The 26,771-nt window shown below is 44.9% G+C and overlaps 1 long non-coding RNA gene across 2 annotated transcripts in view; it reads left to right on the top strand.

Annotated features, from left to right (window-relative positions):
* The first annotated feature begins 1,568 nt into the window (after positions 1–1,568).
* The window catches only part of LOC135050711 (uncharacterized), a 62,468-nt gene continuing 37,265 nt past the window's right edge, over positions 1,569–26,771 (top strand). For both annotated transcript variants that reach the window (XR_010241757.1, XR_010241756.1), the window contains exon 1: positions 1,569–1,612. This is a non-coding gene — a long non-coding RNA (uncharacterized LOC135050711). The remainder of the gene's footprint in view (positions 1,613–26,771) is intronic.

The raw sequence follows: 26,771 nt of genomic DNA, 5'->3' as shown, positions 1-26,771 counted from the left end.
CCAACGGTTGTCTCATGTTATCCTGCAAAGCTACCCATCTTCCTCCACAGAACTATCTTGTGACCTCAAGTCTTTCCTCGCCATCTGTGATGAATTAACCCTCTCAGATGGCATCCTCTTGTGTGGTCAGTGTTTCATGATACCTTATGCCCTTCTCGGATTTTATGTGCAGCAGGTCTATCAGGGATACCCGGGCATGAAACCACCATACGGCAGGCTGATGATGCCCTCTATGGCTGCTGACATAGAGCTGGATGTCTTAGCCTGTGCTCACTGCAATGCTTTATGCCTTTTTTCCAAAAGTGCCACCATCATTAACAAATTAAAAGACACTTTTCTGCACATTACATACCACACAAGATATTTAATGACAATCCCATGCATTTCATGGGAATTCCAGACTTTCACCAGTGAATGGGACATCTCACATATCACCAGTAGTCCTCAATGGACCTAATTCAGCATCAGCTTCTAAATTCCGTAAATTGCAAATGGATGCTTTATGGCCATTTGAACATGCGCAGAGTACGCAGCGAACATGTGCAGGCATTCACATTGTGACCACATCCCGGAAGGATGTGATCTCAATGTAATTTTGTAAAGGGGCAATCATGTACACAGCTAAACCATGCTTTGTACATGATTTCCCCTTTAAAAAAACATCCGAGTTTGGCCGGCATCCCACACGGCCGCCGAACTTGGACTTCATTGCATCCTGCTCCACAAGTTGAAAACAATGTGCAAGATGCTCTGCAGAACTCCAGGTTGCACCATAAAGCCACTTATGATAAAACATCCCATCATCCATTGCTATATGGAGTGTTATGGAGGATACAGGGGAAAATGTAGTAGGTTGTGAGAATTAGAAAGTGAGAGATTTTAGTCAAATTCTTCTGTTTTTTTTTTAAAGTGGCAATCATTTAAATGGCAAAATCAACCTGGTTTTGCCATGTAAATGATTGCCACTTTAAAAAAACAGTAGAATTTTACTAAAATCTCTCACTTTCTGATTCTCACACCCTATTACATTTCCTCCACTATGCCCAAACTATGGGGGTAATTCCAAGTTGATCGCAGCAGGAAATTTTTTAGCAGTTGGGCAAAACCATGTGCACTGCAGGGGAGGCAGATATAACATGTGCAGAGAGAGTTAGATTTGGGTGTGGTGAGTTTAATCTGCAATCTAAATTGCAGTGTAAAAATAAAGCAGCCAGTATTTACTCTGCACAGAAACAAAATAACCCACCCAAATCTAACTCCCTCTGCACATGTTATATCTGCTCCCCCTGCAGTGCACATGGTTTTGCCCAACTGCTAAAAAATGTCTTGCTGCGATCAACTTGGAATTACCCCCTATATCGTTGTTGTTCATCGAGTGAGTGAGAGGTAGAGCAAAGAGTTTTGAAGCAGTAGTCAGGCTATTGCGGGTGGCACACTTTAGGAACAAGCAAGTTGGTATAGAACTATTGTGCCCAGCAGCAGGAGCACGCCTTCATCTCACACATGCATAGTGGCAGCTGCACCTTTAAAGCCAGGTCATGTGACCACATTATTCTTGTTTGGGTCTGCAGGGTTTTAATGGGGCCCATGGACTGAGCACTCCCTATCACAGGTAAGAGGGCCCAGGCCATGCACAGTAGTTGCCTAAATCAGTAATGGGCAACAAGCAAGGTAGTATTTGGGGTATGTGGGGAGGTCTGAGGGACATGTGAAAGTATGCAGACAGGGCTGAGTGGCATGGGGTGGAATTCTAAAAGAAGGTGAGGGCAATATGTGTGTATTTTGGATGAGTGTTATGCAGGGTGCAAAGGGCTTTTTGTTTTATTAATGCTAATGTACAGCCAGGGGCGTAAGTTTATCCCAGTCGCCTGGAGTCAAGTTGCCTCCCACACACATTCACACTTAAATAAAAGGGAAAACAAATGTGTGTGTGTGTGTGTATATATATATATATATATATATACATATATACGGTACATATGTATATATAAACATGACTTACAATATTATATAGATAGCGCTCTCAGCTGGTCTACAGGGACCGGTGCCTGCAGTGAATTGACAGGGCTCCAGCTACGCTGTGTGACAATGGGCGGTGGGTCAGGTCAGACTCACAAGATTCGGCCGTCTGCAGCATGCAAAGTCAGCATTCACCGGTGGGTCCCATCTCACAGTCCAGCAGCAGCAGGTGCACCGTTGCTAGCTGCAGTGCAGGCTGAGCGGTGTCAGGAGGTAACCATCCTGTCCCCTGTTGCAGGTGTTAGCAGGGCTCCTGGGACAGAGCCAATTAACTTTGCAGCAGAAGCAGCTGCATACTTGCCTACCTGATCCTCTCCATGAGGGAGAAAATGCTCTGTTCCTGGACTTTCCTGGTAATCTATGATTGCCATCACCTGTGGTGAAACACCTTTCTTATCAATTACCTAGCTCACCACAGGTGATGGCAATCATACATTACCAGGAAAGTCCAGGAACAGAGCATTTTCTCCCTCATGGAGAGGGTCAGGTAGGCAAGTATGAGCAGCGGGTGCGCCGTAGAGCTCCGTTGGAAGACCAGCTGTCACACATGGATACTGCTGTGAACCACACAGGTGCTGCTTTACATGCAGGTGCCCCTTTAGGGTTTGGAGCTTGGAGGCAGGTGTCTCCATTGCTTCTGGGAGTTCCACCCCTGTTACAGATTTTTTGGAGGATGAAGGCCAATCTCTTTAAAGATGCATGCAAGCATTTTCCTTTGATTTGATGCATATGATTGCACTGTTTGCTGCTAGTGATTTATGGGACAGATCTTCTCTTGTTCAAACATTAGTAAGTACAGCAGCTGTGCCAAGCACATATTGTAGCTGCACCATATTCATTTCTCTCCAGGGTATGGAACTGTGGTTACACCTGCTGGAATAAAAGGTGGCTGATTTATAAGAAAAATAGGGTTTTAGTTGAAGTTCTTTGAAAGCATTCAAAGCACTTCCCCCTTTTTTTTATTTTTTAGAAATATAGGAGTCTTAGGAGGCACTTCCTCCTTAAGTGGAAATTGTTGATGTGTGTGTACTATTTGTAGTGGAATCTAGATACAACAGACAGCTTCACTTCTGAAACATTCCCGTAGTACACTCCATATTTCATCACTGGACCAGATGTCCTCTTGGTAACATTGCAGGATAGAGAGCAAAGGGAAAGACGCCAAGGTCTTGATTCAGAGGTGCATGCAGATTTGCAAACAGATGCTAATGTCGCAAATGCAGAAATTTGCACAGAGACGCCCAATGATGACATCTCAGAGCCCCTACTAGGATACAAAGACGCACCACTGATCACATCATCAGACTGTTACCACTGCAAGTCAGCCACTGGAGCCTTTACAGCTGTGTACAGCACAGTCGCAGGCTCAAACACCCCCCTAAATGGCTGTGAGATGCCTGCATTTGTGTAACCCCTCCCCGTTACCTCCCACGAACACATACTACATGTCACTCATGTTGCGAATGAATCGCTGTCACTATTAAATTATCACACCTGCGCAGTATGACTGTGGCCCATGCACCATACAAAGTGTATTACTCAAATGCGCAAACATCAGCATTGTGTTCTTGGGATACGGTCAGCATCCTGGCAGTCGGGATGCCAGCAGTCATGTCACCACGCCGAAATCCCAACACCACTCAGGAGACCGGTGCTGGAACACCGACAGCCAGCATCCCGAAGGTAAGTATCCAGCTTCACCTTAGCATTAAGGCCCGAAGGGCACTGGGGAGGGGGTGGTTAGCCCTAGCCACCCCCCCCAGAGGGTTAGGCCTAGCCGCCACCGCCAGAGGGTTAGGGTAGATGACAGGGGAGGGTAGATGCCGCTGCAGGCCATGTGACCGCTGGCATCCCGACCGCCGGGATGTCATACCAAGCCCGTGTCTACCTCTGAATCAGGCCCAGCCTTACTAGCTCTAGACGCCAGTGTGAATCTGTATGTTACAATTACAAGATATAAAGAAGCCAGGAAACTCAGGACAAGTCAGTCTGAACCTGTCTGACTGATACTATAGCACAATACGATGATCATATTATTATAACCTTCTCTGTCTTTGCCAGGAAACATTTCAGTTGCTTTCACCAGTCTTCCGGTGTTCTGTAAGAAAGCAAATATTGGTATAATACAAGCAAATAAATGCAGCTGTTATGACCTACTTTGAACTTGAGACTTGTAAGGATTGAATTAACAACTACATAAACTCCTTAATTAGCAGACTACTAGATCTAAATTACAAGCTGACAGCACAGTAATAAAAGCTTCCTTATGACCAAAGGAAGTATCAGAAGGCCAGGGCCTTTGCGGTTTGGGAGATACCTGCGAGTTGCTTCACCAACAGCTAAATGTCCTTCCATCCGTGTTGAGAGCAATGGCTGATACTAAAGTGGTTCAATATTAAAAAATAACAATGGTTTTAACAGATTATTTTTTATATCAAATATGCAAAGTTACATTGTCATGAAAAGAACAAACAGCCATCTAACGTTGCAGTTACCATTGGGTATCTGTATTTTTTTCTATAAAAAGTGTAGTTGTGTGTGTGTGTGTGTGTGTGTGTGTGTGTGTGTGTGTGTGTGGGGGGGGGGGGACTGGGCAAAGCTTTACTTGTATATGCCCCCTCACATACACTTCTTATAGAAAATATAAGTTCTATGCTGACTAGTATAGATCAAGAGACCATGGTGGGGTGTGGTATAGGAGATAGGCAGTGTCTGGTTAGACAGTCAATAGATAGACACGACTTGTTAGACAGTCAAAAGGTCGACAGGGTCAAGAGGTAGACATAAAAATGGTAAAATTGGAAAAAACCCTATCTATCTTTATTATGTTGACAATTTCATGTCAACCTTTTGACCCTGTCAACATTTTGTACTGTCTACCTTTTTCATGTCGACCTTTTGACACTGTTGACTAGGGACGTGCAGTCAGGGGAGGCAGGGGAGGCTCTGCCTACCCTGTCAAATTCCGATCTGAGAATTACAATAATACAAAGAAGATATTTATAATACAGACTCTGTGTTATAAGTAACTTCTTTGTATTAATCTACTCCTTTTTGTAGTAAAACCTGGAAATACCTGGATATGAGGCAGCGAGAGTGCTGCCTCCCACTGATAATTGTAAACTGTACAGAGCGGGGGACGGGGCCACGGCTACGGGCAGGAAAAGCCCATTGAAAAAAACAAGAAGGTGAGGCATCTCTAACTCTGCCTCAGTGACAGGGCTGCAGGGACTGCTGCCTGACCCTCCCTGATTGGATGCCCGAAAAAGGAGGTTTGGCTACACTGGTTATCATCACTATCTGGTTTCCTGCCCGAGCAGCCCCTGCACATCCGCCCCTTACATAGCTCCATCGGTGGGGCCCGGCTGATGGTTCCCTGTGGTGCAGCTCCTCTGGGACTATGACGCTGCCTGTAGTGCTAGATCCTCCCAGGGGTGCCCTTTTGCTGTAGTGTGTGCCGGAGCTCTGTGAGGGACCAGCCGCCTCGACTACACCGGACCCTACCTAATGTGCTGCTGGTGGCCTCTACTTTCCTGCAGGTTCATAGAACAGGTAAGACCTGGCTGCTGCGACCCCACATCACCCCCCCCTCCCTTACCAGGGCGGTCTCCCTGCAGCTGAGCAGTGCAGCAATTCACGGGTGTTTAGGGGGCGGGGCCTAATGCCAAGAAGTGCCCGCCCCCAGGACATACCTGTGCTGCTCAGTGCTGTGTAATCTGGTCGTGTCACTGTCTCTCCTGCTCGCTCTCTCTTCCTAACCCCCTCTCTCCATAACACTTGCTCCTCTCTCTCTCTCCCTAATACTCTGTCTCCTTCACACTCTCTCTCTCTCCCTGACAATCTCTCTCACTCCCTGACACTCTCTCCCCCTCTTTCTTTCCCTGACACACTCTCAATTGCTTCCCTCTCTCTCTTTGTCTCACTCTCCCTTTCTCCCTGACACACACTCTCTCACTCCCGCTCGCTCCCCTCTCTCTCCCTCTGACACCTTTTCTATCTTTTGCTCTATCCCTGACCCACGCCTGTCTCTTTCCATTTCTTTCTTGCCTCTCTCTCTCTCTCTCTCTCTCTCTTACCCTGCCACCCTTTCTCTTTTTTGCTCCTCTCTTTCTCCATGATAACTTCGCTCTCTCTCTCACTCCCCTCACTTTCTGTTTCTGCTCCCCTAAGAGGAATTGTAGTGACAGCGACAGGGGGTGGGGGATGTGCGGGGGGGGGGGGGGGGGGGGGGGCGGCAGAGTTATCCCCAAACCAGGAACCAAGATTTCGGTTGCCGGCCCTGCGCCCCAGTCCTCTTTCGGCCCCTGTTCCTCTCGATGTGTGACTACATGTCTCTGACTGTATTACCCCACAGCTAAAGCTCCCTTCAGTCTCTCCATCTGCCCCTGTCTATGCCTCTCTCTCTTTGTGACTGCGCTGTCATTGTACCATTTTTGACACTCTCTATTAGCTCACCCAGTCGCCTCTCTCTGCCCCTATTCCTCTTCGTGTGTGACCGCACTCTCATTGTCCTGTCTTTAGCACTATCCCCCAGCCACACCCTCTCTCTCTGTCTTCGATCATTGCACCACCCACACTGGCCAGTGCCTCCCCAGCCATTGACCTCACCGCACGTCACTGCTGTTGACCTAATGCCTGTCTAACATATGGTGTCTATCTATTGACTGTCTAACTAGACACTGTCTATCTATCATCGGGATACCAGACTTAGTACTACAACACAGAAACAAGAGAGCAGGTGCAGCATACAACCATTAGAATTGTAATTGTTAGACAGTGGGTCACTCTGTGGTCTGTCTCCGTTCCCAGCACTAGAGGCAGCTTCCCTGCCATAGTGTTTTCCCTCCTAGTGTTAGCTCAATGCAGGAGGAGGTGCTTAGTGCACAGTCTGAGAGAGTTCTTCCTGGGAGAGACAACTGCACTGACGTGTAGCTTCTGATCTCCTCTGTGTGTGACCTTGTCTACCCTGCAGCCACACCCTGTGTGTTTACAGTCGCTGTGTTACTGCTGTACTACTTCACATATATACTGTGAGTTCCTGCTGCTGCTGCAGAACATCTTCTATATACTAGCACACTGTTATCTCTGTTATATGAATAAACCAATCATCCTGGTTAAGTGCCACTGTGTGGACTAACATCCCTATCCAACACCGCAACACTCTGCCAAAGGGTTATGGGCCCAGGACCCCAAGTCGGAAAGGCATTCTAAAACAGAAGTACATAAGAAATAAAAAAGTGCAGCTGATTAAAGAAGGAGTACTTTTTTTATTACATATAGAGAAGAATGGCCCTCATTCCGAGTTGTTCGCTCGGTAATTTTCTTCGCATCGCAGCGATTTTCCGCTAATTGCGCATGCGCAATGTTCGCACTGCGACTGCGCCAAGTAAATTTGCTAAGAAGTTTGGTATTTTACTCACGGCATTACGAGGTTTTTTATTCGTTCTGGTGATCGGAGTGTGATTGACAGGAAGTGGGTGTTTCTGGGCGGAAACTGGACGTTTTATGGGAGTGTGCGAAAAAACGCTGCAGTTTCTGGGAAAAACGCGGGAGTGGCTGAAGAAACGGGGGAGTGTCTGGGCGAACGCTGGGTGTGTTAGTGACGTCAAACCAGGAACGACAAGCACTGAACTGATAGCACTGGAAGAGTAAGTCTCGAGCTACTCAGAAACTGCACAGAAAAATCTTTTCGCAATATTGCGAATACTTCGTTTGCAATTCTGCTAAGCTAAGATACACTCCCAGAGGGCGGCGGCTTAGCGTGTGTACTGCTGCGAAAAGCGGCTAGCGAGCGAACAACTCGGAATGAGGGCCAATGTTCAATAGAGGGAACAGCATAAACTTTTGCAAAGTTAAAAGGCTCAGAGAATTACACAACGTGGAAATTCGCCATGGAGATGCAGCTTAAGCAGGAATAGTTGTGGAAAGTCACAATTGAGCCAGGAGCAGACCCAAATCCAGTTGAAGTGGATAGAGCCATCTGGACGATAGGCTTGGCCATGGAACAACACGTCTACTCCATTATCAGCGGGAAAGTGTCAGCCAAAGACATTTGGGCAGCTTTGCAAATGGCGTATGAGGACAAAGGTCTGATGAAAAGAATGAACTTGAGGCGTATGCTGTACGGGACAAAGTTAAGGGCCTGTAAGGACGTGAATGATTATATTGATAAAATACTGTCAATAGCTCAGCAGTAGGCATCTGTGGGGGCACAGGTAGATGACTAGGAAGTGGCGGTGGTGATGTTACAAAATCTGACAAAAGAATTCGATTACCTCGTAGTAGCTTTGGAGTCTAACAATACCAAGCTAACAACAGAAATTGTAATAGCCAAGCTGCTGCAGTTCCAGGACTGTATACCTGTCAAGACACATGCAGAGAGTTCTGCCTTATTCACAAAAGGTACTAAGTCCAGAAAGCTCAAGTTCAAGTGCTTTATATGTCACAAGGTGGGGCACAAGGCCTCAGGTTGCAGACTGAGAAATTGCAGTGTTACGCAGAAGAAGCGTGACAAACCAAATGAGTCAGCATTGAATGTAGCAAATAGTCGCAAGAAGGACTGCTGGTACAGTACATGGACTCGGGGGCCACTAGGCATTTTAGTTGTAATCAGGAATGGTTCAATTCACTGACAGCATGTGAATCCCTTACAGTAAAAGGGATTGGAGACAAAGGGGGTCATTCAGACCCGATCGCACGCTAGCTTTTTTTTGCAGCGGTGCGATCTGGTCTGAACTGTGCATGCGTATGCTCCACAATGAGCAGGTGCGTCGGCCACCGGTGACGGGGATCGCTGGACAGCAATGGATCTAACGAAGAAAGCAATCGCACCTGCGATCGCAAGAAGATTGACAGGAAGAGGCCATTTGTACGTGTCAACTGACCATTTTTAATGAGTGTCCAGGCGAACGCAGGCGTGTCCAGCCATTTCAAGGGAGGGTTCCTGACATCAGCTCCAGGCCAGATCGTCGCAGTGGCTGAGTAAGTCCTGAGCTGTGCAGAGACTGCACAAACTTTTGTTTGTACAGCTCTCTGCACAAGCGATCGCACCCCTGCACAGCGTTTACCTCCTCCCACTGTAGGCGGCAACTTCCTGATCGCAGCACTGCAAAAAACCGCCTGTGTGCGATCAGGTCTGAATCACCCCCAAAGTCCTTACTGATTCAAAATTTGGGACAATCACAGTGTGTCTAAGAATTAAAGGTGAAACAGTTATTATGAACATCCAAGACATCTTGTTCATGCCAGATATGGGAAGCAATCTCATTGCTATAAGCGTCATGGAGAAAAAGGGTTATATAGCCCAGTTTGAAAAAATGCAAATGTGTGGTGCAAAATGAGAAAGGGACTGTAATTGATTCAGCAATCCGGTGCAACCAACTGTATGTCCTAGACACCGAGCAGTGTGCTGCAATGGCGGTCTCTGATTCAAACCAGTCGATGGAGCTGTGGCACAGGCGCCTTGCTCATCTGGGATATGACAACATACAGAAACTACTCAATGGAATGGCAAATGGAATCACTGTGAGTAATAATGAGAGACCTGTGTGTGAGAGTTGTATAAAAGGAAAGCAGACTCACACCCCATTTCCTAAGTCGACTAGTAAAGCGGAAATACCACTAGTTCTAGTGCATACTGATGTATGTGGTCTGATGGAGATGGAATCAATGAGTGGCTACAGGTATTTTAAAACATTTATTGATGATGCCACAAGGATGACACATGTATATTTAATGAAAGCTAAAAGTGAGGTTGTCAATAAAATTGTGGAATACAAGAACCTGGTGGAGACTCAGACGGGTCTGAAATTAAAAGTCTTGAGATCCGACAATGGTGGAGAGTATAACAACAGAGTTTTAGCCCAGTTCCTGAATAAATATGGCATACAGCATCAACTAACAATTGCTTACATGCCAGAACAAAATGGTGTGAGCGAGCGTGTAATTTGTACAATTGTTGAGAGAGCACGGACTGTTGACTGACGCAGGCCTGGAGAAAAGTTTTTGGGTGAAAGCATGTCTACTGCAGTATATCTTAAAAACCGTGTGCCCACAGTAGCCATAAAAGGGAAACCGCTACTGGAGGCGTGGCCCAAGAAAAAGCTAGCTGTCAATCATCTCCGTGTCTTCGGCTGTAAAGCTTATGCACATATACCTGAGCAGAAAAGACAGAAATTAGATCCAAAGTCAGTGGAATGTATTATGCTAGGAAACTGTGAAGAAAGCAAAGGATACAGGCTTTGGGGCATTACAAACAAACGTCTTCTAAAGTCTAGAGATGTGGTGTTCCATGAGACAGCACCAATCACTGGAACAAGAATCACAGCAACAATATGTATCGCTGGATGTACAGGAAGCAGAAAGTGTGTCTGAAACTGAAAGTGTTAATGTGGATACCCAATCACAAAACAGAAGTTCCATGAGAAGAAATAAAGGTGTTCCACCCAAAAAATACAGTGAGGAATATGCAAATATAGCTTACTGTGAACTCCAAAATATACAGGAAGCAAAATCAAGTAGCGACTGGAAAGAATGGAAGTCAGCAATAGATACAGAACTGTCAGCTCTGGATAATAACAGTACATGGACTGTAGTTAACAGGCCAAATAACCATAAGACAATCAACAAGTTTGTCTTTTGCAGAGAGCTGAATGCAGATGGGACTATTGCTCATTATAAAGCCCACCTCATTGCTAAAGGATACACACAAAATTCCAGGATCAACTACGGAGAGATCTTTTTGTCTGTCGCAAGGTACAGCACCTTGAAGTTAGTCATTGCCATTGCTACACTACATGATTTATTTTTATACCAGATAGACTTTGATTCTGCATTCCTAAGTGGAGAGTTAATTGAGGAGATTTATATGGAACTACCTGAATATTATGACGAGAGTATTTTCCAAGAGGGAAAAGTTTGCCTCTTAAAGAAATCTTTGTACGGCCTAAAGCAAAGTGGTCATTGTTGGTATGTAAAGCTGGATGCTGTGCTGCTATAGGTGAACTTTGTTAGGTAAGAGACTGATCACTGCTTATATTACAAAACTATAGAAGAAAAGTGGTTTATCATAGTTGTGTATGTGGATGATCTAATGCTAGCAGGTCAAGAAGAGCACGTTACTGATGTAAAACAGCAGCTGAAACAAAGATTTAAGCTAAAGTATTTAGGCCCTGCAAACCATTTGTTAGGCATGAGGATTGTACAAAACCTGAAAGATGGGACTGTTACAATTGATCAGCAGACATATATTGAAGCAATACTTTGCAAGTATGGAATGTCTGATGAAAAAACAGTGAGCACACCTACTGACCAGAGCATAAAAATGGTAAAGGCCATGTCACCAACCAGATAGGAGGAGATAGAGGAAATGAGAGAGATTCCTTATCAAAATGCTATTGGTAGCTTGATGTATGAAGTACTGGGACTCGCACCGACATCACACATGCAGTGAGCCAGGAAATTAACCCTTGGAGACAACACTGGATTGCCGTCAAAAGAATCTTAAGGTACTTAAAAGGTACAAATTCAAGTTGGGGTTTACAAAGTCAAAAGGTACGACATTGCACATTTTCTGTGATGCCGATTGGGGATCAGATGAGGATGACCGTCGTTCCTATACGGGATACTTGTTCGTTTTGGCAGGCGCAAACATCAGCTGAGCGAGCAGAAAGCAACCAACTGTTGCCCTATCCACCACTGAGGCAGAGTACATGGACCTTACAGAAACTGCAAAAGAAGCTTTATGGATCAAGGAGACTTTATGTGAGCTTAGCCTTCTTTACCACAGTGAGACTATCAACATTGCATGTGATAACAAGGGAGCAATTGATTTGTCTTCCAGCACCAAGCATTATGGACAGTCCAAACACATTGGTTTAACAAAAATATAAAGGAATTAATGGACAAAAAAAGAGGAGCATTTAAAAAATACAAATCTGAGGGGGGTGCGGAGTCATTTCAACACTATAAGGACTGTAACAAATTATGCAAAAAAGGTATAAGAGCGGCTAAAGTAGAAACTGAAAGACTAGTAGCAAAGGAAAGCAAAGCGAATCCCAATTTTTTTTTAAGTACATCAACAGTAAGAGACTAAAGAAGGAAGAGTATAGGCCCTTTAAAGGACAAGAGGGGAGTCTTAATCAAAAATGATAATGGCATAGCAAACAAACTAAACAAGTTTTTTTCAACGGTGTTTACCAGAGGACCAAATGCTGGGTCTACCACAAAATCTCAACAAAGATAATGTCCCACTGCTAAATGCTTATTTGAGTGAGGAGGTAGTCTGTGACCGATTAAAAAAGTTAAAGATTAATAAGTCACCTGGTCCCGATGGAATTCACCTGAGGGTTCTTATGGAGCTGTACGCTGAACTAGCAAGACCTCTATTTTTGATCTTCATGGATTCGGTTAAATCGGGTATGGTTCCCAAGGACTGGCGTATACCGGAGGTAGTGCTGATATTTAAAAAGGGGGAGTAAAGCTGAACCAGGTAATTATAGACCAGTTAGTCTTACATCTATAGTTGGGAAAGTATTGGAAGGTATTCTAGGGACGGTATTCAAAAGTTCCTTGAAGCAAATAAGGTCATTAAAAGGAACCAACATGGATTTGTGAAGGACAGATCATGTCAGACCAACTTACTTGGCATTTATGAAACAGTAAGTGCGAACCTGGATCAGGGTAAGGAGGTGGATATAATCTTTTTAGACTTTGCCAAAGCTTCCGACACTGTACCACACATGTGTCTTAGCTATGAGCTACAAAAAATAGGGCTAGGGAGCACAATATGCACTTGGGTCAGTAATTGGTTAGATAATAGGGAGCAGCGCGTTGTGGTCAATGGATCACTTTCAAATTGAACTAAAGTACTAAGTGGTGTGCCACAAGGGTCTGTACTTGGACCACTTTTGTTCAACATTTTCATCAATGACCTAACAGTAGGTCTAGAGAGAATTGTGTAAGTTTATAAATACGGAGGGGGATGCTGAGTTTCTTCAGAACGACTTAATTAAATTGGAAGCATGGGCAGCAAAATGGAGAATGAGATTCAACACAGACAAGTGTAAGGTAATGCACTGTGGGGGCAAGACCAAAAATTACACCTACATACTAAATGGGGTAATATTAGGGGATTCTGTACTGGAAAAAGACTTAGGGGTTCACATAGATAGCAAATTAAGCAGCAGTACCCAAAGTAGGAGTGCAGCAAAAAAGGCTAATAAGATATTAGCATGCATAAAACGGGGAATTGATGCAAGGGACGAGAGTATTATACTCCCATTATATAAATCACTAGTGAGGCCACATCTTGAATACTGTGTGCAATTTTGGGCACCATATTACAAAAAGGATATCCTGGAGCTAGAAAAGGTTCAGAGGCGGGCGACCAAACTAATCAAGGGCGTGGAAACGCTGGTATATGAGGAAAGGCTTGCAAGGCTAGGCATGTTTACATTGGAAAAGAGGAGACTAAGAGGGGACATGATCAACATCTACAAATATATAAGGGGTCAATACACAGAGCTTGGGAGGGACGTGTTTTCTATAAGATCTGCACAGAGAACACGTGGTCACTCGCTTAGGTTAGAGGAGAGGAGTTTCCGCACATTGAGGCGAAAAGGTTTTTTCACAGTAAGGGCAATACGTGTTTGGAATTCCCTGCCTGAGAGAGTAGTAACTGCGGACTTAGTCAACACCTTTAAGAATGGGTTAGATAAATTCCTATTGGATAAAGCTATTCAGGGTTATGGTGCGTAGACACGCATTATAGTTAATTTAACTAGTCCTAACATAAAAATAACTAGTCCTATAATAAGACTGCATAGGACACCACAAATAGGTTGAACTCGATGGACAATTGTCTTTTTTTCAACATTAGTTACTATGTTACATTGCCATTAGACATCACTTTATCCGTGAGTTAGTGGAGAACAACTCTGTCAATGTGGATTACATAACAAGCGAGAGCAATGCTGCTGATTTGTTGACAAAGGGACTGTCATCACACTTGCTGAATAATGTTCCTGAAAAAATGTGGACTGAAATACTTTTGAGAAATGTTGATTTGTTTTACTGTTTACTTATCATGCTTCATGCTTCATTAATGTGTTTTCAGTTACAGGAAAACTTTATTGAGAAACGTTTTGATAAAGTGTTATGCAAATGTATGTAACCGCAGACAGCCTTGAGCGAGGGGGGGGGGGGGGTGTTGGACAATGGATCAGTCTGTGGCCTGTCTCCGTTCCCAGCACTAGAGGCAGCTTCCCTGCCATAGTGTTTTCCATCCTAGTGTTAGCACAGTGCAGGAGGAGGTGCTTAGTGCACAGTCTGAGAGAGTTGTTCCTGGGAGAGACAACTGCACTTATGTGCAGCTACTGCTCTCCTGTGTGTGTGACCTTGTCTACCCTGCAGCCGCACTCTTGGGTATATTCAATTAGCAGCGATAACAGACTTTTCGCATGAAAAACCAGGACTTTTCCCGCGAAACGCAATTACAGCCTGTTCAATTTTCCTGGAAAATTTATCGGTGATAATTTCTTCACTAATTTCACTTCACCTACTCTGAAGCAGGTGAAAAGTTGGGAAAAGTCACTATTTTAAGGTAAAAATGTTTGGATATGGTACTTTTTCAGCAAGTGTGTATGCCGCTACCATGCGATGTGCGGCCCTGCAGGTCGTTAACGACTTTTGCTGTCAGCCCGGCCGCTGCGTGACGTCACTGAACGATATAGTCATCATATCGCTCAGTGTGTGTATGCACTGCCGCCGACCACCCGGCCTGGGAGGGGGAAACACTAGGCGACGTTGCTCATAGAGCACATCGCCTAGTGTGTACCAACCTTGACACTGGTAATGTATTTGTGGTACTAACGCAAATCAGCATAACATTGTGACTTTGGGCCTAATTCATATTTATACGCTATGACCGATTTCCGTGCAAGCGATTATCGGCAAACTGCACATGTGCTGCGATCGCACTGTGCATGCGTCAAGGTTCATGCTCGAAATGAGGATTTCATGGGAAAGGGATTGACAGGAACTGACTGTTTGAAGGTGTTAACCACTTAACCGGCTAATTTTTTTTTTTTTTTTTTAAAGGCTCAGAAATTGTCTGTTTTTATGATTGAATTAGGACATAAAAACATATTTCAAATCTATCCAATACGAAAAAATTAAACATTGGCACAATCAGAGACGGCCAGGACATCGGACAATCGATGTTAGGAACATCGCCACTGTCTTGACTTCAGCGCCTGCTACTCTCTGCAGCCTCTGGGCATTAACAGGAAAAGTGAGGACTGCTATTTAACATTTCCCCAGTAGCTACTTATGACTGCAGCCGCATGGTGGGGGTACTATTCCCAACCATACTTCACATGCATGATAAAGTATGAAAAAGACGGGAAAAAAATTGAAAAAAATGCGTGTCAACAATGTGTGTCGACCATTTTCATGTTGATTTTTTGACCTTGTCAATCTTTTGCCCCTGTCGACCTTTTGTAACTTTTACATGTCGACCTTTTGACCCTGTCCGCCTAATGCATGTCGACCATTAGTGGTCAGCCTATTGACTGTAAACTCTTTATGTGTCGATTTATAGACCACATACCCCCTGCACACAAAAATCATTTTTAATTCCCTCTTGTTCCTTCACTTTCACCCAAAAATATCTTATCATTTTGTGGTTTTTAAGTAAAAATTTGAAATAAGTAAAATTAAAAGTAAAATTTTATTGTATTCTCTTTGTGCACCACATGATACAAATCTTTGTCTTGGTTATTTATTTTATTCATTTGTTTGTTTAGTGGTAGCACCCTCTAACCTAGATATTCTGGTATGTATAAGAATCTTCTAATATGGCAATAGGGGTTGTGTAATCCTAATAATATAATCTATTTCTTGTGCGGTTAGTCTTTTCTTTTGTATATCAATCCAAAAAAGGACAGCATGACCTTCCCTGCAGATTTCTGCAGCTTGCCCTTTTTGGAAGGGGGGGAAGGAGGAGTGTTTCCACTCCTTGCTCATTGCTTTGGTTTCCGTATCATACAGGTAGACTCCATAGTCATCCATAGTATGAGACATGCAAAGACATTTTCTTCACCCTGCTCCTACAGAGTCTTCGCCCACTGTGAAAGTTAACATCGAGATTGCTTGTGAAATGGGGTCAGCAAGCGGGGAACCCATCATGATGACAGTGGTAGATTTTGTCTATGGGCTGCCCCTCCCCCCTGGTAAATTCTGCCACTTCAGTGAGCTCAGCTGAGTCAGTTGCAGTCTGTGTGACTGCACTGGCTCAATGGCTTCATTGTGACTGCCAGTGACTTGTTATTGGAGTCTTACCTGCCAGTCCCCCGCTGGACAGACAGTCCCAGTGGGAGGTGTATCCTCCCTTCAGGACTGCCAGACTAGGCTGTGATCAATAGAGAGATGGCTATCTGTAGGAAGCCACTCCCTGCCTGATCATCATCCCAATCTGGCTTCTATGAGCTGAAGCCGATGCAGTCCATAGAAGCCAGGGGTTTGTGCATGCACACTCAAGCCGCCGCTTCTGCAGATCCCGGTGCCTGCCAGATTTATTGCGCAGGTACCAGGACATAGCTGGCCTGGAGCTGGTTCTCTCCTATCCCTTTCCAGCATGGGCAGTGGCAGCTCCCCTGCCTCAAGAAAGCTGCTTTAGACATGTACATTTGCTCATGCATAATCTTCCAGACACTTCCATAAGATCAACTTATTTCATGATCACTTCAATAGGTAGTCATCTGTCTTTGAGGACAAGAGCCACCACTTTCTTTACCGTGTCAAGATAATCTGTGATTGAGGGTCTCCCGGATTGAGTCCTATCTGAGAGGGACATGTGCCGAATTTGAAAGTTCCTTTTCCACCTCACAACAGTGTCATGTGATGGACTTTCATCACCAGAAACAGCCACCATTTTATCATGGATTTGGCAGGCGTTGTTACCCTTCAATTGGAGGAACTTAATAATACTGCAGGCTTCAATTTTGTCCATCATGCAGGTTACTGACATTTACCAGTTTAGGAGACAAAACAAGTTGACATAAGTAGCTGTAATTTACAACATCACGCACATAAAGAAGATCATTCATTATGTTGCTCAAATTACATCCGGATAGCTCAATAACTTCATGGTGGTAATTAAAACTTTATGATACCCCCTCGTAGATATCTCTAGGTTTACTCACCCAGGGGGATAAGGAATCTATTTTTTTCTCATAAGTCCAGAAATCTTACAGTTGTATAATTTATTTTTGTGTTAATCAAATCTATCTCTTATACAAATAGGATGCCAACAATATCAAAAACATAACCTGGACTGAGCACTCTTCTGCGATCTGTCGTTTTCACTTCCCGGTAGTACTTATCATGAACGTCAGTAAAGGTTGTAAGGAACGTTCCTTAGGGAACAAGTGTTTGAGTATGTCGGTCAATTAAAGTTGGAGAGCTGAGAACAGTCCAGCTACCAACTCAACAGCTTTAAAGCCTATAAGTGCGTGGGAAGAGATTAGTTTATCAAGGACAATTACCAAAAAACGAAAAGATTGAGAGGCAATACTACACTATTCAGTCATTATAGGCACAAGACCTCACTGGATAATACAGTATTAGCACTTCTAGAAAATTTGGAGAGTAGATTAATTTAAGTTTCTCAGCATTTTAATGCTGAGACTTCTTTTATATCAGGGAAACAGCAATTGTACAAAATTAGCAATAAGCAGAGACAGAACTCTGGGAGGCAACGGAGTTATCTGCCGCCGGGCTCCTGCTCTGAAGGGGGGCACCTCTCCTCCCATTCTGTGACACCATTGAATTAAGTTAATTGATATCTGTCGCTGTCTTTTCAGTGGCCGACTTCCTCACTGGTCCCTGCACCTTACAAATCATACCCTCTTTATTATACTGAATATACACATTTTACAAGGGTCACACCCAGGATTAGAAGCCACGACCTATTACACTGGAAGCAGTCACCTTACTGATGAAGCTGTTTGCTCCTGTATAGGAAATATGAGAATTTTAACTATATGAAGTTACTTCTCTGACAATTACACGTAACTTTATATAGTTAGAATTATCATGCTTCCCGTACAGGAGCAAATAGCTCCATCAGTAAAGTGTCTGCTGTCCGTGTAACAGGTCATGGGTTCTACTCCTGGGTATGACTGCTAAGAATTGTGTGATTTAAAATAAAAGACAATTAAATGTATAAAAACAATATATACATTTTTTTCAGAACACTCCACACACACATACACACACACACACACACACACACGCACACGCACACGCACACGCACACGCACACGCATATATGCACACATGCATACATTTATTTATCTTACTATAGGAAATAGGGGGGGCACCAATATTTATCTTGCCTCCGGGCAACTGGGACGAACTTACGCCACTGGCAATAAGCGTAAGAAATTACAAGCACAAGTTACTCTTGTGACCCCTTTCCTTTCATTGTTTCTTTTTGGTTTTCATAATATTAAAATAAAATGTGAGAATGACTGTATGTAGTATTACCTGCAAAGTTTTTATTGGTTTTGATCTATTTTTAGAACTGTACCCAATTGGCCTACTTGAACATTATACTTAGGTTTTGATGTAAGCTGCTGGTTCACATCCTTTATGGCCTCTGTGTAGGTCAGCTGTGTTTTTTATTTCTGTACATGTCTTCTCACGAATAAAACTTATATTTTAAAAAAAAGAAATTACAAGCACAAATTACTAGTTAGTACCTCATTATCATACAGTATATGGTGGGGATGGAATCTTTCAAAGAATATTACAATTCTCTTTGTCCCATCCTGCGCATGCGCCTGCATTTACTGGGGTTGACCCATGATTGACAGGCAGAGGCATTCATGGGGCGGCAACGCTCCGTTTCCAAGGCGGAGACGGAGTGTTGGGGGAAACGAAGGTGTGGCTGTGCAAACAGGGGGCTTGGTGTGGGCATTATCGGGGTGGCTGCATGTCATCACAAGCAGCCGCTGTGATGTGAAAAATGGCGGCGGGCCTCCTGCCGACACAGCCAGGCTGCGCCGGCAGGAGGTTTCCACAATTTCATTGATCATGCTGAGATTGCGGCTCAATCGCAATTTCACTGTAATTGCTTCGTTGGGCGGGAGTTTGCATGCTGGGCGGCCTTGCCCTGCGATGGGTGGCCCCCAGTATGCAAGCAAAAGGATTGTAAATTCTGCTGTTTAGCAGAATTTACAATCGTTACTGAATATGGTCCTATATCAGCTCTACACGTTAAAGCCATAACCCTGGCTCACGCAGAGAAAATAATCCCATTTTAAGTGCAGATGAGTGGCTTTGGTTCTCCGAGAACCGGACCCACCCGAACCATAGTATGAGACATGCAAAGACATTTTCTTCACCCTGCTCCTACAGAGTCTTCGCCCACTGTGAAAGTTAACATCGAGATTGCTTGTGAAATGGGGTCAGCAAGCGGGGAACCCATCATGATGACAGTGGTAGATTTTATCTATGGGCTGCCCCTCCCCCCTGGTAAATTCTGCCACTTCAGTGAGCTCAGCTGAGTCAGTTGCAGTCTGTGTGACTGCACTGGCTCAATGGCTTCATTGTGACTGCCAGTGACTTGTTATTGGAGTCTTACCTGCCAGTCCCCCGCTGGACAGACAGTCCCAGTGGGAGGTGTATCCTCCCTTCAGGACTGCCAGACTAGGCTGTGATCAATAGAGAGATGGCTATCTGTAGGAAGCCACTCCCTGCCTGATCATCATCCCAATCTGGCTTCTATGAGCTGAAGCCGATGCAGTCCATAGAAGCCAGGGGTTTGTGCATGCACACTCAAGCCGCCGCTTCTGCAGATCCCGGTGCCTGCCAGATTTATTGCGCAGGTACCAGGACATAGCTGGCCTGGAGCTGGTTCTCTCCTATCCCTTTCCAGCATGGGCAGTGGCAGCTCCCCTGCCTCAAGAAAGCTGCTTTAGACATGTACATTTGCTCATGCATAATCTTCCAGACACTTCCATAAGATCAACTTATTTCATGATCACTTCAATAGGTAGTCCTCTGTCTTTGAGGACAAGAGCCACCACTTTCTTTACCGTGTCAAGATAATCTGTGATTGAGGGTCTCCCGGATTGAGTCCTATCTGAGAAGGACATGTGCCGAATTTGAAAATTCCTTTTCCACCTCACAACAGTGTCATGTGATGGACTTTCATCACCAGAAACAGCCACCATTTTATCATGGATTTGGCAGGCGTTGTTACCCTTCAATTGGAGGAACTTAATAATACTGCAGGCTTCAATTTTGTCCATCATGCAGGTTACTGACATTTACCAGTTTAGAAGACAAAACAAGTTGACATAAGTAGCTGTAATTTACAACATCACACACATAAAGATCATTCATTATGTTGCTCAAATTACATCCGGATAGCTCAATAACTTCATGGTGGTAATTAAAACTTTATGATACCCCCTCGTAGATATCTCTAGGTTTACTCACCCAGGGGGATAAGGAATCTATTTTTTTCTCATAAGTCCAGAAATCTTACAGTTGTATAATTTATTTTTGTGTTAATCAAATCTATCTCTTATACAAATAGGATGCCAACAATATCAAAAACATAACCTGGACTGAGCACTCTTCTGCGATCTGTCGTTTTCACTTCCCGGTAGTACTTATCATGAATGTCAGTAAAGGTTGTAAGGAACGTTCCTTAGGGAACAAGTGTTTGAGTATGTCGGTCAATTAAAGTTGGAGAGCTGAGAACAGTCCAGCTACCAACTCAACAGCTTTAAAGCCTATAAGTGCGTGGGAAGAGATTAGTTTATCAAGGACAATTACCAAAAAACGAAAAGAAGGAGAGGCAATACTACACTATTCAGTCATTATATGCACAAGACCTCACTGGATAATACAGTATTAGCACTTCTAGAAAATTTGGAGAGTAGATTCATTTAAGTTTCTCAGCAGTTTAATGCTGAGACTTCTTTTATATCAGGGAAACAGCAATTGTACAAAATTAGCAATAAGCAGAGACAGAACTCTGGGAGGCAACGGAGTCATCTGCCGCCGGGCTCCTGCTCTGAAGGGGGGCACCTCTCCTCCCATTCTGTGACACCATTGAATTAAGTTAATTGATATCTGTCGCTGTCTTTTCAGTGGCCGACTTCCTCACTGGTCCCTGCACCTTACAAATCACACCCTCTTTATTATACTGAATATACACATTTTACAAGGGTCACACCCAGGATTAGAAGCCACGACCTATTACACTGGAAGCAGTCACCTTACTGATGAAGCTGTTTGCTCCTGTATAGGAAATATGAGAATTTTAATATATGAAGATACTTCTCTGACAATTACACGTAACTTTATATAGTTAGAATTCTCATGCTTCCCGTACAGGAGCAAATAGCTCCATCAGTAAAGTGTCTGCTGTCAGTGTAACAGGTCATGGGTTCTACTCCTGGGTATGACTGCTAAGAATTGTGTGATTTAAAATAAAAGACAATTAAATGTATAAAAACAGTATATACATTTTTTTCAGACTACACACACACACACACACACACACACGCACACGCACACGCATATACGCACACATGCATACATTTATTTATCTTACTATAGGAAATAGGGGGGGCACCAATATTTATCTTGCCTCCGGGCAACTGGGACGAACTTACGCCACTGGCAATAAGCATAAGAAATTACAAGCACAAGTTACTCTTGTGACCCCTTTCCTTTCATTGTTTCTTTTTGGTTTTCATAATATTAAAATAAAATGTGAGAATGACTGTATGTAGTATTACCTGCAAAGTTTTTATTGGTTTTGATCTATTTCTAGAACTGTGCCCAATTGGCCTACTTGAACAGTATACTTAGGTTTTGATGTAAGCTGCTGGTTCACATCCTTTATGGCCTCTGTGAAGGTCAGCTGTGTTTTTTATTTCTGTACATGTCTTCTCACGAATAAAACTTATATTTAAAAAAAAAGAAATTACAAGCACAAATTACTAGTTAGTACCTCATTATCATACAGTATATGGTGGGGATGGAATCTTTCAAAGAATATTACAATTCTCTTTGTCCCATCCTGCGCATGTGCCTGCATTTACTGGGGGTGACCCATGATTGACAGGCAGAGGCATTCATGGGGCGGCAACGCTCCGTTTCCAAGGCGGAGACGGAGTGTTGGGGGAAACGAAGGTGTGGCTGTGCAAACAGGGGGCTTGGTGTGGGCATTATCGGGGTGGCTGCATGTCATCACAAGCAGCCGCTGTGATGTGAAAAATGGCGGCGGGCCTCCTGCCGACACAGCCAGGCTGCACCGGCAGGAGGCTTCCACAATTTCATTGATCATGCTGAGATTGCGGCTCAATCGCAATTTCACTGTAATTGCTTCGTTGGGCGGGAGTTTGCATGCTGGGCGGCCTTGCCCTGCGATGGGTGGCCCCCAGTATGCAAGCAAAAGGATTGTAAATTCTGCTGTTTAGCAGAATTTACAATCTTTACTGAATAAGGTCCTATATCAGCTCTACACGTTAAAGCCATAACCCTGGCTCATGCAGAGAAAATAATCCCATTTTAAGTGCAGATGAGTGGCTTTGGTTCTCCGAGAACCGGACCCACCCGAACTTTGGGAACCGAGTCCGGCTTGGGGTTTCCCGCCTTACTGGGAGCCCAAATCGAGGCAAAACGTCATAATCCCGCTGACAGATTCTGGTGAGTTTTGGATGCACCATTTTCACTCCAGCTGTAGAGAGTGTACTGAACGGACGTGTCTGTCTCAGTACTGTGTTGTCTGACTGGCGTATCAGTCCAGGGGTGCTCTGTCTGCTGTATCTGAAAGGGGTGCTCTGCTGTATCAGTCCAGAGGTGTTCTGTCTGCTGTATCTGAAAGGGGTGCTCTGCTGTATCAGTCCAGAAGTGCTCTGTCTGCTGTATCTGAAAGGGGTGCTCTGCTGTATAAGTCCAGAGGTGTTCTGTCTACTGTATCTGAAAGGGGTGCTCTGCTGTATCAGTCCAGAGGTGTTCTGTCTGCTGTATCTGAAAGAGGTGCTCTGCTGTATCAGTCCAGGGGTGCTCTGTCTGCTGTAGCTGAAAGGGGTGCTCTGCTGCATCAGTCCAGGGGTGCCCTGTCTGCTGTATCTGAAAGGGGTGCTCTGCTGTATCAGTCCAGAGGTGCTCTGTCTGCTGTATCTGAAAGGGGTGGTCTGCTGCATCAGTCCAGAGGTGCTCTGTCTGCTGTATCTGAAAGGGGTGCTCTGCTGCATCAGTCCAGGGGTGCCCTGTCTGCTGTATCTGAAAGGGGTGCTCTGCTGTATCAGTCCAGAGGTGCTCTGTCTGCTGTATCTGAAAGGGGTGCTCTGCTGTATCAGTCCAGAGGTGCTCTGTCTGCTGTATCTGAAAGGGGTGCTCTGCTGTATCAGTCCAGAGGTGTTCTGTCTGCTGTATCTGAAAGGGGTGCTCTGCTGTATCAGTCCAGAGGTGCTCTGTCTGCTATATCTGAAAGGGGTGCTCTGCTGTATCAGTCCAGAGGTGCTCTGTCTGCTATATCTGAAAGGGGTGCTCTGCTGTATCAGTCCAGAGGTGCTCTGTCTGCTATATCTGAAAGGGGTGCTCTGCTGTATCAGTCCAGAGGTGCTCTGTCTGCTGTATCTGAAAGGGGTGCTCTGCTGTATCAGTCCAGAGGTGTTCTGTCTGCTGTATCTGAAAGGGGTGCTCTGCTGTATCAGTCCAGAGGTGTTCTGTCTGCTGTATCTGAAAGGGGTGCTCTGCTGTATCAGTCCAGAGGTGCTCTGTCTGCTGTATCTGAAAGGGGTGCTCTGCTGTATCAGTCCAGAGGTGTTCTGTCTGCTGTATCTGAAAGGGGTGCTCTGCTGTATCAGTCCAGAGGTGTTCTGTCTGCTGTATCTGAAAGGGATGCTCTGCTGTATCAGTCCAGAGGTGCTCTGTCTGCTGTATCTGAAAGGGGTGCTCTGCTGCATCAGTCCAGAGGTGCTCTGTCTGCTGTATCTGAAAGGGGTGCTCTGCTGTATCAGTCCAGGGGTGCCCTGTCTGCTGTATCTGAAAGGGGTGCTCTGCTGTATCAGTCCAGGGGTGCCCTGTCTGCTGTATCTGAAAGGGGTGCTCTGCTGTATCAGTCCAGAGGTGTTCTGTCTGCTGTATCTGAAAGGGGTGCTCTGCTGTATCAGTCCAGAGGTGCTCTGTCTGCTGTATCTGAAAGGGGTGCTCTGCTGTATCAGTCCAGAGGTGCTCTGTCTGCTGTATCTGAAAGGGGTGCTCTGCTGTATCAGTCCAGAGGTGTTCTGTCTGCTGTATCTGAAAGGGGTGCTCTGCTGTATCAGTCCAGAGGTGCTCTGTCTGCTGTATCTGAAAGGGGTGCTCTGCTGTATCAGTCCAGAGGTGTTCTGTCTGCTGTATCTGAAAGGGGTGCTCTGCTGTATCAGTCCAGAGGTGTTCTGTCTGCTGTATCTGAAAGGGATGCTCTGCTGTATCAGTCCAGAGGTGCTCTGTCTGCTGTATCTGAAAGGGGTGCTCTGCTGCATCAGTCCAGAGGTGCTCTGTCTGCTGTATCTGAAAGGGGTGCTCTGCTGTATCAGTCCAGAGGTGCTCTGTCTGCTGTATCTGAAAGGGGTGCTCTGCTGTATCAGTCCAGGGGTGCCCTGTCTGCTGTATCTGAAAGGGGTGCTCTGCTGTATCAGTCCAGAGGTGCTCTGTCTGCTGTATCTGAAAGGGGTGCTCTGCTGTATCAGTCCAGAGGTGCTCTGTCTGCTGTATCTGAAAGGGATGCTCTGCTGTATCAGTCCAGGGGTGCTCTGTCTGCTGTATCTGAAAGGGGTGCTCTGCTGTATCAGTCCAGAGGTGCTCTGTCTGCTGTATCTGAAAGGGGTGCTCTGCTGTATCAGTCCAGAGGTGTTCTGTCTGCTGTATCTGAAAGGGGTGCTCTGCTGTATCAGTCCAGAGGTGCTCTGTCTGCTGTATCTGAAAGGGGTGCTCTGCTGCATCAGTCCAGAGGTGCTCTGTCTGCTGTATCTGAAAGGGGTGCTCTGCTGCATCAGTCCAGAGGTGCTCTGTCTGCTGTATCTGAAAGGGATGCTCTGCTGTATTAGTCCAGGGGTGCTCTGTCTGCTGTATCTGAAAGGGGTGCTCTGCTGTATCAGTCCAGAGGTGCTCTGTCTGCTGTATCTGAAAGGGATGCTCTGCTGTATCAGTCCAGGGGTGCTCTGTCTGCTGTATCTGAAAGGGGTGCTCTGCTGTATCAGTCCAGAGGTGCTCTGTCTGCTGTATCTGAAAGGGGTGCTCTGCTGTATCAGTCCAGAGGTGCTCTGTCTGCTGTATCTGAAAGGGGTGCTCTGCTGCATCAGTCCAGAGGTGCTCTGTCTGCTGTATCTGAAAGGGGTGCTCTGTCCATACGTCCAGGGGGCTCTGCCCCAGTGTTAATTATATTAACCCAGTAACATACAGGAGCTGGTGTCTCCTATTATCAGTATCAGTCCAGAGGTGCTCGGTCTGATGTATATGAAAGGGGTGATCGGTCAATCCATACAGGGGCTCCGCCCCAGTGTAAAATTAACATAAAAGCTAAACACAAAAAGCCTAAAAATATCATTATATAAAATATATATTTTTGTTTGTGCTGTTTACATTTTTTAACAAATTGTGGTGTGTGTTGTACCCCACTTAATTTGTGTTTGTGGATAGATATGGAGGATGAACAATTGAGAGGAGAGAAAGAAGTTCTGGTGCAGGTAGTACCATTAGTGCATACTAGTGGTGCAGGTGCTGCCACCAATTATGATGATACAAGTCTGTTAACGTCATCTACTATGACCAATGCCCAGGGGCATAGAGAGCTTAAGTCAGGGCATGTAAAATTATTTAATTTTAAAGTGGTAAAGAAAGAAACATCAAAAGGAAAGTTAGCTACAGAGGCAGACAGAACAAACTGTGCAATCAGAATCAGAACTATCAGCTATTTTTGAGTCTGACATTTCTCACACTGTCCTCATAAAGAAGGCTCTTTTACCTCCTTCCACCATTTCTGCACAATCTGCACAAGTGGGGAGCAGTACAAGTAAAGATGGTGATGGTGAGGAGGACGGTATCCGGTCTCTAGGTCGACAAGACGTAGGTCGACCACTATTGGCCGACAATTAGTAGGTCAACATGGTTTATAGGTCAACAGGGACTCTAGGTCAACATGTTCTAGGTCAAAATGACAAAAGGTTGACATGAGTTTTTCAAATGTTTTCAATTTTTTTTTCATTTTATTTAACTTTTTCATACTTTACGTTCCATGTAGACCGCAATTGGGAATGGTTACCTTGCCCGAAGCATGGCAAGAGAAGCGAGCCATGCGAGGGGACACGGTGCACTAATTTGGGTTCCCGGTCACCGTACGGAGAAAACTACACCAAAAAAAGTGAAAAAACTCATGTCGACCTTATGTCATGTCGACCTAGAGTTCCTATCGACCTAGGACCCATGTCGACCTACTTACTGTCGGCCAATAGTGGTTGACCTAGACACTGTCGACCTAACTCTTGTCGACCCTCCATACCACACTGTCACGTCTGGCAGGGTTTGAGGATCCGGCAGCTGAGATTTGCCCGAGGAGGTAGCAGGCTGTGAATGAACCAGATGAGGGGGCTGGATATAGTTCCTTCGCATGGGACACGGAGCAATGAAGAACGTAGGCGGGGTTTGAGAGTCAATGGAAAGTATTTATTATGTACAGG

The sequence above is a fragment of the Pseudophryne corroboree genome, chromosome 2, assembly GCF_028390025.1.
Source record: "Pseudophryne corroboree isolate aPseCor3 chromosome 2, aPseCor3.hap2, whole genome shotgun sequence".
Lineage (NCBI taxonomy): Eukaryota > Metazoa > Chordata > Amphibia > Anura > Myobatrachidae > Pseudophryne > Pseudophryne corroboree.
This window is presented reverse-complemented; position numbering and strand designations above follow the sequence as displayed.